This window comes from Spermophilus citellus (assembly GCF_964194105.1).
Source record: "Spermophilus citellus genome assembly, chromosome: 5".
Lineage (NCBI taxonomy): Eukaryota > Metazoa > Chordata > Mammalia > Rodentia > Sciuridae > Spermophilus > Spermophilus citellus.
The window spans coordinates 1,220,792-1,233,461 of NC_138186.1; the positions used below are offsets into that span (position 1 = coordinate 1,220,792).

General features: G+C 38.2%; 1 pseudogene across 1 annotated transcript; it reads left to right on the top strand.

The window, feature by feature from the left end:
* The first annotated feature begins 445 nt into the window (after nucleotides 1-445).
* LOC308650452 (vomeronasal type-1 receptor 3-like) lies at nucleotides 446-10,657 on the top strand (annotated as a pseudogene). Its single transcript has 2 exons — nucleotides 446-569; nucleotides 9,994-10,657. The product of its transcript is annotated as a vomeronasal type-1 receptor 3-like (transcript).
* Nucleotides 10,658-12,670: the final 2,013 nt, after the last annotated feature.

Here is a 12,670-nt window from a genome sequence, read left to right on the forward strand (position 1 = left end):
TTTAATGCTGAGGTTGAACTCAGATGGGAAACCAAGGATTAGACGAAGCGGCCTGGTATTAAGTGTATGGAGTTTGGAAAACTTCAGAGTTGAAAATTTAGATTTTTGAATAATATTCCTAAAGATGGCATTAAAAATATACGTCATTCTTAAATTGCTAAATAAAATGAAATAACCCTCTGTACACAATCTCTACCACTACATATGTCCTGATTGTTTTAACACTCTAGAAATTGCTGTTGTGTAGTATTTCTTTGCAGATAAATATCACCATTACTGTTGCTTTCTTCAAAAAAGTGTTTGGTACAAGCAATTTTTTCTGCATATGAAGTAAGAAATGATTTTGCACCTTGTTAAGGGAATAATATTCATGTTTCTAACAGGACTTGGTGTTGTGGGGAACACCTTTGTTCTTGTGAACTATATGGGCTTGTTTAGAAGCACTATGAAATGTATCCACCTCATTCTCATCCACTTGGCTTTTACAAACATCATAACACTTCTAACAGGAGGCATGCCAAGGACAATATCCACTTTTGGGTTGAGAGACCTTATAGATGATATAACCTGTAAAATTGTGGTTTACCTCGGCAGGGTGGCCCGGGGCCTGTCCATCTGCACCACCAGTCTCCTCACAGTGGTCCAGGCCATCACCATCAGCCCCAGAGCCTCCAGGTGGAGGAGGCTGCAGCCCAGGTCAGCCTGGCACCTGCTTCCCTTGTTGCTCTTCTTTTGGATTCTCAATTCCTTGATAAGCATGAACTTACCATTTTACATAAAAAATACCAGCAGAATGAACACATCACAAATTATTAGCCATTACAACTATTGTTCTTTCCAATCACAAAACTGGATAATTAGATGGATTTTTATTGTTTTCCTGGTCTCAAGGGACGCTGTGTTCCAGGGTGTCATGGGCGGGGCCAGTGGCTACATGGTCTTCCTCCTCCACAAGCACCACCAGCACGTGCTCCACCTTCAGACCTCCAAGCTCCTCCACAGAACTCCCCCTGAGGTGAAGGCTGCAAAGAGTGTCCTCCTTCTGATGCTCTGCTTTCTCTTCTTCTATTGGGCAGATTGTTTTATGGCTTTATATGTAACTTTCTCCTTAGAGAAGCATTTCCTAGAAGTAAGTGTTCTAGAATTGGTGGACCTGGGATATGCAGTCCTCAGCCCATTTGTGCTGATTCACAAGGATGGACACCTGGCTGAATGTTGGCGTGCTCAGTGAGAGATAGATTGAGAAAACTTGTATTTTATTGATCTTTTTAGTAAGTTTTTAAAAACAATTCATATATATATATATATATATATATATATATATATATATGCATGTGTGTGTGTATATATATTTATATATATTTGCTATATGTGATGGAAACACAAAGTAAGGGTAACTGTTTAATGGTGCTTTCTCTGTGCCTCTTTATGTCTCTTTATATATTTGCAGGTTTTACTTCCCTTGTAAACCTCAAACTTTGCTGATATCTAAGGTTTATTTATTTATGATTAACAGAAAATATTTTGATGGTCATAGTAATTAAAAATAGAGTGGAGTAATATGCATAATTAGCTATAATTTACATTATGAAATACGCAAGAGTACTAAAGGTGTAGTTGTCTCATTTCATAGAAAGATGAATGGAGGTATAATGAAAATAATTTACTGTTATTTGGATGTTTTATGATGTCCAAATCACAAGTTGAATGTATTTACTACAATGAATGAGAATTTGGTGGTGATCACAATTTGTGGCTTGGTTCAAGAAAGTGCTAGTTAGAGTCTTTATCCTGCTTGATATTGTCCCCCTGTTTTCAGAAATCCAAATCATATTCAGATTTGTGATGAAGTGAACTTAATTTCCCTTTTTCCTAAATGGAACCAAAACATACCCTCATGTAGAGTGCACAGATCTGGTAATAAGGCATTTGACTAAGGCGTTTGGAAATGTTTTTGACGCTGTTGATGTATTCATCATATTTCCTGTGAGACATCAGAACTGATGGTCCCCTCCATTGTCAAGTTGTCCTGTATGTCTTTCTATGACCCTGATGACTTTGGATGTTTTACTTCTCTGATAGGAAGTGGTGAAAGCCTTTCCTTTGTGGTTTGTTTTTTTACTATATTAACTAAAGTAATTTACTAATGCTATTACATCCTACTCCAAAATTAGAGTCATCTGCTTGATATAATAGCGGCGTCCTTGAAGATAAAGGGTGTACTACTTGCTTAGTTCCACAGTTCTCTTGAGACAGCTGTCGCCTGAAATCTAGCATAGAGAACAAGACAAGGTGAGCCACCCCTGAACAGGTCTTCACTCGGGCTCAAGAGCCAGGAGTGCAAATCCCAGAACTGCAGTCAGGAATGAATGGCATGTGCCCCATAATTATTAGATGACTGAGCACCAACGACAGAGAGATATCTGGATGAATAAGAAGATGGCTCATGGCTGTTGGAAACAATTTGTCAAGATTCACCTGGACTTTATTTATTTCTACATAAGTATGATTCTTCTTTACTATAAAATGTGGTCATTGAGTTGAGAAAATACAAGTACATCTGAATGCTTAATTAGAAAATAATCGAAAAGAATGAGGTGCGTGATTAAGTTTGTTACACACATGTGGAGTGGGAGGGAGGAGAGAGAGATGGGAAACACTGGCCACTGGAACGCACTGACATGACTGGTAGCACATCTAGTTTTTTTTTTTTTTATTTCTCAAATACCTGTATGTTTTCCAAAGAAGTAAAATATAAATAGTGAGATGAACTCTGCATCAATTACACCTTAGAGAGTTTACATGATGTTTGTAGTTGTGATGATGGAATATTCCCCTAATTTTGTGAAATACACCTCTACATTCAGAAACTCAGAGGACCCTATTGTATTGAATTCATATAGCAATGTTTATACACAGATCTTTAGTTGCTAAAAATTAAAACAAAAATATAATAAAAGCAACCATAAGAATACCTCAAGTAAAAGTCATCAACCATTCATCAGAAAATTGAAAGAGGCACAATTACAGAAACTCATGTAGATGTTTTGTTTCTTTTCTTTTTTTTAAACATTGGCTCTGAATATTTTTTTTGGGGGGGGGGAACTTAGTACTGTTTTCTTTTTTATTGGTTCCTTTTTTGTTATACATGATATAGTAAGATTCATTTTTACATAATCATAACAACATGACATATAATTTCTTCTATTTGAATCCCCAATACCTCCATGTTTGTTCTTTCTCATCTTGTGATCTTTCTGCAATTTATCTATGGTTATTTTTTTAAATTAGCACCTTATGTAAGCTAATCCAAAATTAGGTCAGGGGATGAAAAATAAGTAGAAAAATATCAATGAAGTGGACAAAGGGAAGTGAAGGAAAGGGGAGGGTGTGGAATAGGGAGAGACAGTGGGATGAATTGGACTTACCTTTCCCAGGGACATATATGATATGCCACAGTGAGTCATGTGGAGTTCTCATTTCACAGCTGCAAACATCCATACATTAATATTTATACAAAGCCCTCCCTTGTACTTAATTGTGAATCTATTTTCCATAAAGATAGGAGAGAAATACATGTGTGGAGAGATAAGAGGCAACTAATATTTATGAAATGACAAGTCTGACAATGCTCATAAACACCTATGATGAAAGTACTTTGACTAATATGACCCAAAGTGATCTACAATCACTATGAAATAGCAATGACATTTTTCACAATACTAGTGAAATAGCCCAAAATTCATATGGAAGAGGAGAAGACCAGAGAGTCAACATGATCCTTTGCAACAAGAGCAATGCAACAAGAGGCATCAAAATCACATCTCAAACTATTTTACAGAGCTATAGTAACATGACAGCTGGTATTGACATAGAAGGCCAATAGAATAAACAGAAGACAGGGACAACCCACACAGGAACAGACACCTGACCTCTGACAAAGGTGCCAAACATGTATGTTGGAGGAAAGGCAGTGTTGTGCATACTGGATATTCAGACAGAAAAAAAGTGCTGCATGCCCATTTCTCACCCTGCAGAAACACCAATTTAAAATCTACTAGAAAACTAGAAATGACACCTGAAGCACTGCAGCTGCTTTCAGAGACACTGTGAAACATCCACACACTGAAATAAGCACTAACCTCCTTCATAAGTCTCCTAAAGCTCAAGAAAAAAGCGGGGGAGGGCTGGGGCTGTAGCTCAATGGCAGAGTGCTTGCCTAGCATGTGTGAGGCACTGGGTTCGATCTTCAGCACCACATAAAAATAAACAAATAAAATAAAGGCATTCTGTCCATCTACAACTAGAAAAAACAAACAAAAACAAAAACAAAATTTAAAAAAACAAGCAGGGCATAGTGGTGCATGCTTATAATCCCAGTGGATGAGGAGGCTGAGGCAGGAGGAGCTCAAGTGGAAAGCAAGCATCAATTTAGTGAGGCCCTTAGCAACTTACTGAGACCCTGTCTGAAAATATGAAATAAAAAGGGCAGGGGATGAAGCTCATTGGTTGAGCTCCCCTGGGCTCAATCCCTGGTTAAAAAAATAAAATAAATAAAAGAGAAAAACAAAAGAAGAAAGAAACAAAGGCAGAAAACCAAGAACTAATAAGGGGTGTGGCGTTAGATGAGAAACTTTTGCACAGCAAAAGAAACAATTAAGAGTGTAAAAAAAGGGATCCAAAATGGCGGGCTGGAGGAAGGCCGCATTCTGTGTTGCTCCATGACCTGAGATTCAAGTAGTGGGAATACTGCTCTCTGCGAGTGATAGAGGACCCCCTCACAGTTGCTCCCACACAGGAATCATGGCCGCCATGCCCACACAGGGCTCTGGTTCTCAGCATCAGAGCAGGACTCCCGAATACTTACCCACAAGGACTCTGGATGCTTGAACAGTTCCTCTGACATCAGCACCCATGCAGGACTCCTGATTGCCCACCTGCATGGAAATTCTGGCCACCGCTCCCACACAGGACACCCAGCCACTACCCCTGCGCAGGAACTTCGGCAGCCACTCCTGTGTGGACCCCCATCTACCAAACTGGGACCCCTGGTCACCTTCTTCTTGAGACTCTGAGGCCACTGCCATAGTCCCCTACACACTGTAGCCTGTACCTGGGGACATCGCACAGGTTCTGAGGACAGCCGACAGCCACACACTGCACACCACAGAGCTGCATCTCTGAACACATCGCCCATATCATGGCCTGGCCCCTCCACTCCCTCGCTGAAAGCAGCTGCCTCCTTCTTGGGTCACCTTCATCACAATTTTTAGTTGGGGCGACTCCCAATTTGGAACACCCGCTGCTCAGGTACTGACAGTTCCCAATGCCCCCCTCTCCCCGCCAACCACTAACCTGGCACAGTGACCACTGTCCAATACAAAATAGGTCTCCAAGAGAGGTGCACAGCCTTCAGAGTGCAACCCACAAGACATTCAAAGAGAAAGTCCCCCATTAGGAAGCAGAAAGGGCAGGGGGTAAGTGGGACACAGTTTAGAGACCAAATTAGAGACCAGGAACTGTGGGGTTGACAGGCGACATAAGGAGATAAGACAGGCACCCACATCACACAAGTGGGCCCCAGAGGAGATCCTTGGGGTGCAGTCTTCAATTGGGGACTGGAAAGTGCCATACTCCACTCCAGGTGCCCTTCACCCAAGATCAACCATTCCACCCTGGTAACCTTCACCATCCTGAGGGTTGAGAAGGGAAGCAGAAAGATACTGACCTCCAACCAAAACAACCCTTGTTTCTCCCCCTCTCTCTCTCCTCCCACCCTCTCATCCCCAACATTTGTGAAACCAAGGACTTTGCATGAATTAGGCTACTGAGGACTGGGGTGTCTGCATAGTATATTACAGTTGTGTTGTATATTCTTTTTTCTCCACTTTTACATTTTTATTTTAATATTTATGTCTGTTTTAGGTAATCTACTGTCTTACCAGTTGTCTACCACAAATCACTTCCTCTCTCTTCTCCTGCTACTACTCATCTTCTTTAGATTCCTCTTTCACACTTCCTAAGATCTAATAACCCTATATCCTCACCTCCTACCCCCTCAACATCTCATCCTACACCTCACCCCTGGTTCTTTGTCCACCATCAGAAAATGTAAACCCTTTTGTAAACCTACTGTTTATATTGTAGATAATCATCGAACTACCATTTCTATATATTGTGAAAAGCTGCAAGTGTCTTAATAGCAACTATTTGGTTTAAGGTTGTATATTGTTTGTACTGAGGTCTGTTAACATTGATCTTCCCTTCAAAGGAGAGGTATCGGAATCCTGCAGGGGCACTATAAGCCTACAGGGTAAAAACTGTAATCTGCAGTGCTAGAAGGAAAGATACACAAACAATATGAAAAAACAAGAGACAACGTGCCCCCAACCGATCAAGATATCACATTATTAGAATCCATGGCCATTACAACAGAAGAAATTACAGAGAAGGATTTCAGGATGTACATAATTAAAATGTTCTGTAAATTAAAGAATGATATGAGAGCAAATATAGACAGGAAAAGATCATTTTGATAAAGAGCTATATAAGCAAACATATTAAGCAAAAGATTACTTCAATAAAAAGATGGAAGTTCTGAAAAAAAAAACAAAAATTCTTGAAATTAAAGAAACAACCAAATTAAAAGCTCAATTGAAAGCATCACCAACAGATTAGATCACTTGGAAGGCAGGACCTCAGACAATGAAGACAAAATATATAATCTCAAAAAGAATGTTGACCACACAGTGCAGATGGTTAGAAACCAGGAGCAGATCATTCAAGAAAAAAGGGACAACATAAAAGACCAAATTTTAGAGTTACTGGGATAGAGAAACCATAGAGTTCCAAACCAAAGGAATGAGCAATCTATTCAATGAAATAATATCAGAAAAATTTTCCCAACATGAAGAATGAATTGGAAAACCAAATTCAAGATGCTTACAGGATGCCAAATGTACAAAATCACAACAGATCCACACCAAGGCATATTATAATAAAAGTGCCTAGCATACAGAATAAGGAGAGAATTTTAAAAGCCACAAGAGAAAGGAATTGGGGGGAACCAATTAGAATAACAACAGATTTTTCAACCCAGACCCTGAAAGCTAGAAGATCCTAGAACAAGATATATCAAGCTTTGAAAGAAATTGGATGTCAACCATGAATCTTACATCCAGAAAAACTAAGCTTTAGATTTGATGATGAAATGAAAACCTGCCAAAATAAACAAAAGTTAAAAGAATTTACAACTAGTAAGCCTGCATTACAGAACATCCTTGGCAAAATATTCCATGAGGAAGAAATGAAAAACAACAATGAAAATCAGCAGAGGGAAGTATTACACTAAAGGAAAAACTAATAAAAGTACTAACCAAGTGAAGTTAAATACCAAGAATAAACAAAACTTACTGGAATACAAATCATGTTTCAATAATAACCCTGAATGTTAGTGGACTAAACTCACCAATCAAAAGACATAGACTGGCAGATTGGAAAAAGAATGATAATGTGCTGCCTCCAAGAGACTCATCTCAGAGAAAAAAATGTCACAGACTGAAGGTGAAAAGTTGGGAAAAAATTATACCACTCACATGGACCATGCAAACAAGCAGGGGCTTCCATCTTCATATCAAATAAAGTAGACTTAAGCTTAAGTTAATCAAAAGTGATAAAAAGGACATTTTATACTACTCAAGGGAATCATTACAAGAAGACAAAACAATTACAAATATGCCCCAAACATTGGAGCATTTGTGTTCATCAAATTCTTCTCAAGTTCAAGAGTCAAATAGAGCACAAAACAATAATTCTGGATGATTTTAACACACCTCTCTCACCACTGGATAGATCTTCCAAACAAAAGCTGAACAAAGAAACCATAGAACTCAAAAATACAATCAATAACTGAGACTTAACTGACATATATAGAGTATATTATCCATCAACGAGAGAATATAATTTCTTCTCAGCAGGACATGAATCCTTCTCTAAAATAGACCATATATTATGCAACAAAGCAACTCTTGGAAAATACAAAAACAGTAGAGATATATCTTGCATTCTATCAGACCACAATGGAATGAAATTAGAAATCAATGATAAAATAAAAAATAAAAGCTACTTTAACACCTGGAGACTAAGTAATATACTATTGAATGAACAATGGGTTGCAAAAGATATCAAGGAGGAGATTAAAACATTCTTATAGGTAAATGAGAACACCAATACAACATATCAAAATGTCTGGGACACTATGAAGGCAGAGATATGAAAAATTGTGCTGTATATGTGTACTAAAAATTGTAATGCATTCCTCTGTCATTTTTTTAAAAAATCAATAAACAAAAAGGCCAGTTGAGAAAACAAAAAACTTGGGAATCAACGAAAAACGTAAAAGAACTCTACAATGAAAACTACAGACTGCTAAAGAAAAAAATTAAAGAAGACCTTAGAAGATGGAAAGATCTCCCTTGTTCTTGGATAGGAAGAATTAATATTGTCAAAATGACCATACTACCAAAAACACCATACAGGTTTAATGCAATTCCAATCAAAATCCCAATGACATTCCTTATAGAAATAGAAAAGGCAGTCATAAAATATATTTGGATAAAGGTAAGGGCAAGATTGAGGGAAACTAACAAATTTTGTGAAGCATCTTTCCTTCTGTAAACTTGGAGAGGTAGGAGGTAAAAGGAGAGAGAGCCATTATGAAAATCTTCTAGGAGAAGGTGATCTGACTGAAGTTATTCCCACCAAAAGCGTGTAGAAACCAACTCACAGTCTAATAGAGTCTTATGGGGAGAAACAAAACATTTCTCTCTACTCTTGTATATTCTAAGTTCATATCTTTGATGTCCCTTTCTTGTGAAACTCAACAATAAACCACAGAACAAGGGGGCTTCTCATGCAGCCTGCAGAATATGTCCACCAAAAGGTGAAAAATGGAGAAAGGAGCCAATATGGCAGCCATTGGTTACAGGAGGTTACTGAGTATTTGAAATGTGTCTAGTCTGAATTGAAGTGTGCTATGTGTTAAATAGACATTAGTTTTCCCAGCACCACTTGTTGAAGAGGCTATCTTTTCTCCAGTACATGTTTTTGGCATTTTTGTCTAATATAAGGTAATTGTAGTTTTGTGGGTTAGTCTCTGTGTCCTCTATTCTGTACCATTGGTCTACCAGTCTGTTTTGGTGCCAATACCATGCTGTTTTTGTTACTATCGTTCTGTAATATAGTTAAAGGTCTAGTATAGTGATGCTACCTGCTTCACTCTTCCTGCTAATGATTGTTTTAGCTATTCTGGGTCTCTTATTTTTCCAGATAAATTTCATGATTATTTTTCTATTTTATGAGGAATGCCATTGGGATTTTGATCAGAATTGCATTAAATCTGCATAGTGCTTTTGGTAATATGGTCATTTCGATAATGTTAATTCTGCCTATCCAAGAGCAAGGTAGAGCTTTCCATCTTCTAAGGTCTTCTTTGATTCTTTCTTTAGGGTTCTGTGGTTTTCACTGTGTAGATCTTTCACCTCTTTCATTAAGTTGATTCCCAAGTATCTTTTTTTTTTTTGAGGTTATTGTAAATGAGATAGTTTTCTTCATTTCCTTCTCAGAGGATTTGTCACTGATATACAGAAATGCTTTTGATTTATAGGTGTTGATTTTATATCCTGCTACTTTGCTGAATTCACTTACTAGTTCTAGAAGTTTTCTGGTGGAGTTTTTTGGGTCTTCTAGGTACAGAATCATATCATCAGCAAATAGTGCTAATTTAAGTTCTTTTTTTCCTATATGTATCCCTTTAATTTCTTTCACCTGTCTAATTTAGGCTTAGGCTGCCAGGTGGGGAGGGCCAAACTCAGACCTATCCTGGATATAGGTCCTAAGCAAGTTGCAAGTTTGTGTGGACGATAACACTTCTTACTAGAGGCATGCCAAGGACAGTATCCAGTTTGGGGTTGAGAAGCCTCATAGGTGATATAGCCTGTAAGGTGGTGCTTTACCTCGGCAGGGTGGCCCGGGGCCTGTCCATCTGCACCACCAGTCTCCTCACAGTGGTCCAGGCCATCACCATCAGCCCCAGAGCCTCCAGGTGGGGGAGGCTGCAGCCAAGGTCAGCCTGGCACCTGCTTCCCTTGTTGCTCTTCTTTTGGATACTCAATTCCTTGATAAGCATGAACTTAGCATTTTACTCCAAAAATATCAGCAGCATGAACACATCACAATTTACTAGTGGTTACAACTATTGTTATTTACAACCACAGACCTGGATAATCAGATGGATTTTTCTCACTCTCATGGTCCTTCGAGATGCTGTGTTCCAGGGTGTCATGGGCGGGGCCAGTGGCCACATGGTCTTCCTCCTCCACAAGCACCACCAGCACGTGCTCCACCTTCAGACCTCCAAGCTCCTCCACAGAACCCCCCCTGAGGTGAAGGCTGCGAAGAGTGTCCTCCTTCTGATGCTCTGCTTTCTCTTCTTCTATTGGACAGATTGCTTTATGACTTTATATGTCACTTTTACCATAGAGACGCATTTTCTGGAAGTAAGTGTTCTAGAATTGTGGACCTGGGATATGCAGTCCTCAGCCCATTTGTGCTGATTCACAGGGATGGACACCTGGCTGAATGTTGCTGTGCTCAGTAAGAAGGAAAGACTTTTCGAAAGTTTCTTTTTCATTCATCTTTTCAGTAAGTAAGTTTGAAATAATTCATAGATTTCTGTTGCTGTATGTGATGGAAAAATGAAGTAGCTGAATCACATAGAGGCAGATTTCCACACCACAATCTCATGAGAGTCCTGTGACAACCTCATAGGAAGCTGCCTGAGTGTGCTTCTCCTAGGTGTCTGTGGCCCTGTGTATATTTGCAGGTTTTACTTCCCTTGTCAACCTCAAACTCTATTGATACATATTAATATTTAAGGCATAATTATTTTGATTAATAGAAAATATTTTCAGGTTCATAGTATTTACAAATAGAATGGAATAATGTACTTACCTGGGTGTTATCTACATTATAAAATCTCCAAGAAAAAACAGACTTAAAATGTAGTTGTCTCTTTGACAGAAAGATGAATGGATATGTGATGAAAATAATTTAGTTTTATTTCTGTGTTTTCTGATTTCTGGGAAAATCATATGACTTAAGAAATTTGTTGATGCATTGCATGTCTTCTATTTTATTGGAGTATAGTTTTCAAAATGACTTCTGATCATCCTCTGTATTTCTGTAGTGTCTGTTGTGATATCTCCTTTTTTATCACATATACTGGTTGTAGTTGAGTTCTCTCCCTCCTTCTCTTAGTTAGCATAGCTAAGGGTCTGTCAATTTTATTTATTTTATAAAATAACCAAATTTTTGTTTTGTCAATTTTTTCTTTTGTTTTGATTTCATTAATTTGAGCTCTAATTTTAATTATTTCTTGCCTTCTACTGCTTTTGCTGTTGATTTGTTCTTCTTTTTCTAGGGCTTTGAGATGTAGTGTGAGGTCATTTATTTGTTGATTTTTTCTTCTTTAAAGGAATGAACTCCATGCAATGAATTTTCCTCTTAGTACTGCCTTCATAGTGTCCCAGAGATTTTGATATTTTGTGTCTATGTTTTTATTTACCTCTAAGAATTTTTTAATCTCCTTCTTGATATCTTCTGTAACCCATGGTCCATTTAGTAGCATATTGTTTAATCTCTAGGTGCTGGAGAAATCTTTATTTTTTAATCTTGTCATTGATTTTTAATTTAATTCCATTTTGATCTGATAAAATGCATGGTAGTATGTCTACTTTTTTGTATTTGCTTTGTGGCATAGTATAAGGTCTATTTTAGAAAATGATTCAGGTGTTGCTGAGAAGAAAGTGTATCCACTTGACACAGGTTGAAATATTCTATATGTCAGTTAAGTCTAAGTTATTTGAACGAATTTTTCTCTAATAAATGAGGAGTCGGTGTTGCTCACAAATCATGGCTCGTTTCACGAGAGAACTAGTTAATGTCTCTGTACTGCTTGATATTGTCCTTCTGCCTCAGAAATCCACAACACATTCTGATTTGAAATGTAATGAACCTAATTTTCCTGTTTCTAAAATGGAACCAAAAATATATTCATGTAGATTGCACAGATGTGGCCACAAGTCATTTGACTAAACCATTTTGAAATATCAGTGATTCTGTTGATGCATTGATCATATTCCCTCCAAGACAGCTAAGTGGGCCTAGAGGCCTTCGCTCCATAGCCATGTGCTCTCTAGGTCTCTCTTATCACCCTGTTTATTTGTGTTCTAGAAGAACAGGTGAAGGCCTTTTCTTGTGGTTGGTTTATTCCATGATAACAAAATAATTTATGAATGTTATTATGTGATACTCCAAAATCAGAGTTTATTTGCTTCATATAATGTTGCTGTCCTTGAAGATAGAGGGCTTGCTACTGTCTTAGACCCACAGTTCCCCTAAGATGAAGCCCAGAGAACAAGACAAAGTGAGCCCTCCCCAGACCATCACTGGCGTGGACTCCAGGGCAGGGAGTACAAATCCCGGAAGTGCTGATAGGATGAATGACACGTAAAAGTGGCATCATGAGGATGAGGTGACCAAGAACCAACAACAGACAATGCCTAGGTGAAAAAGAAAATGGTTCCTGACTTTTGGAGATGATGCAGACCTG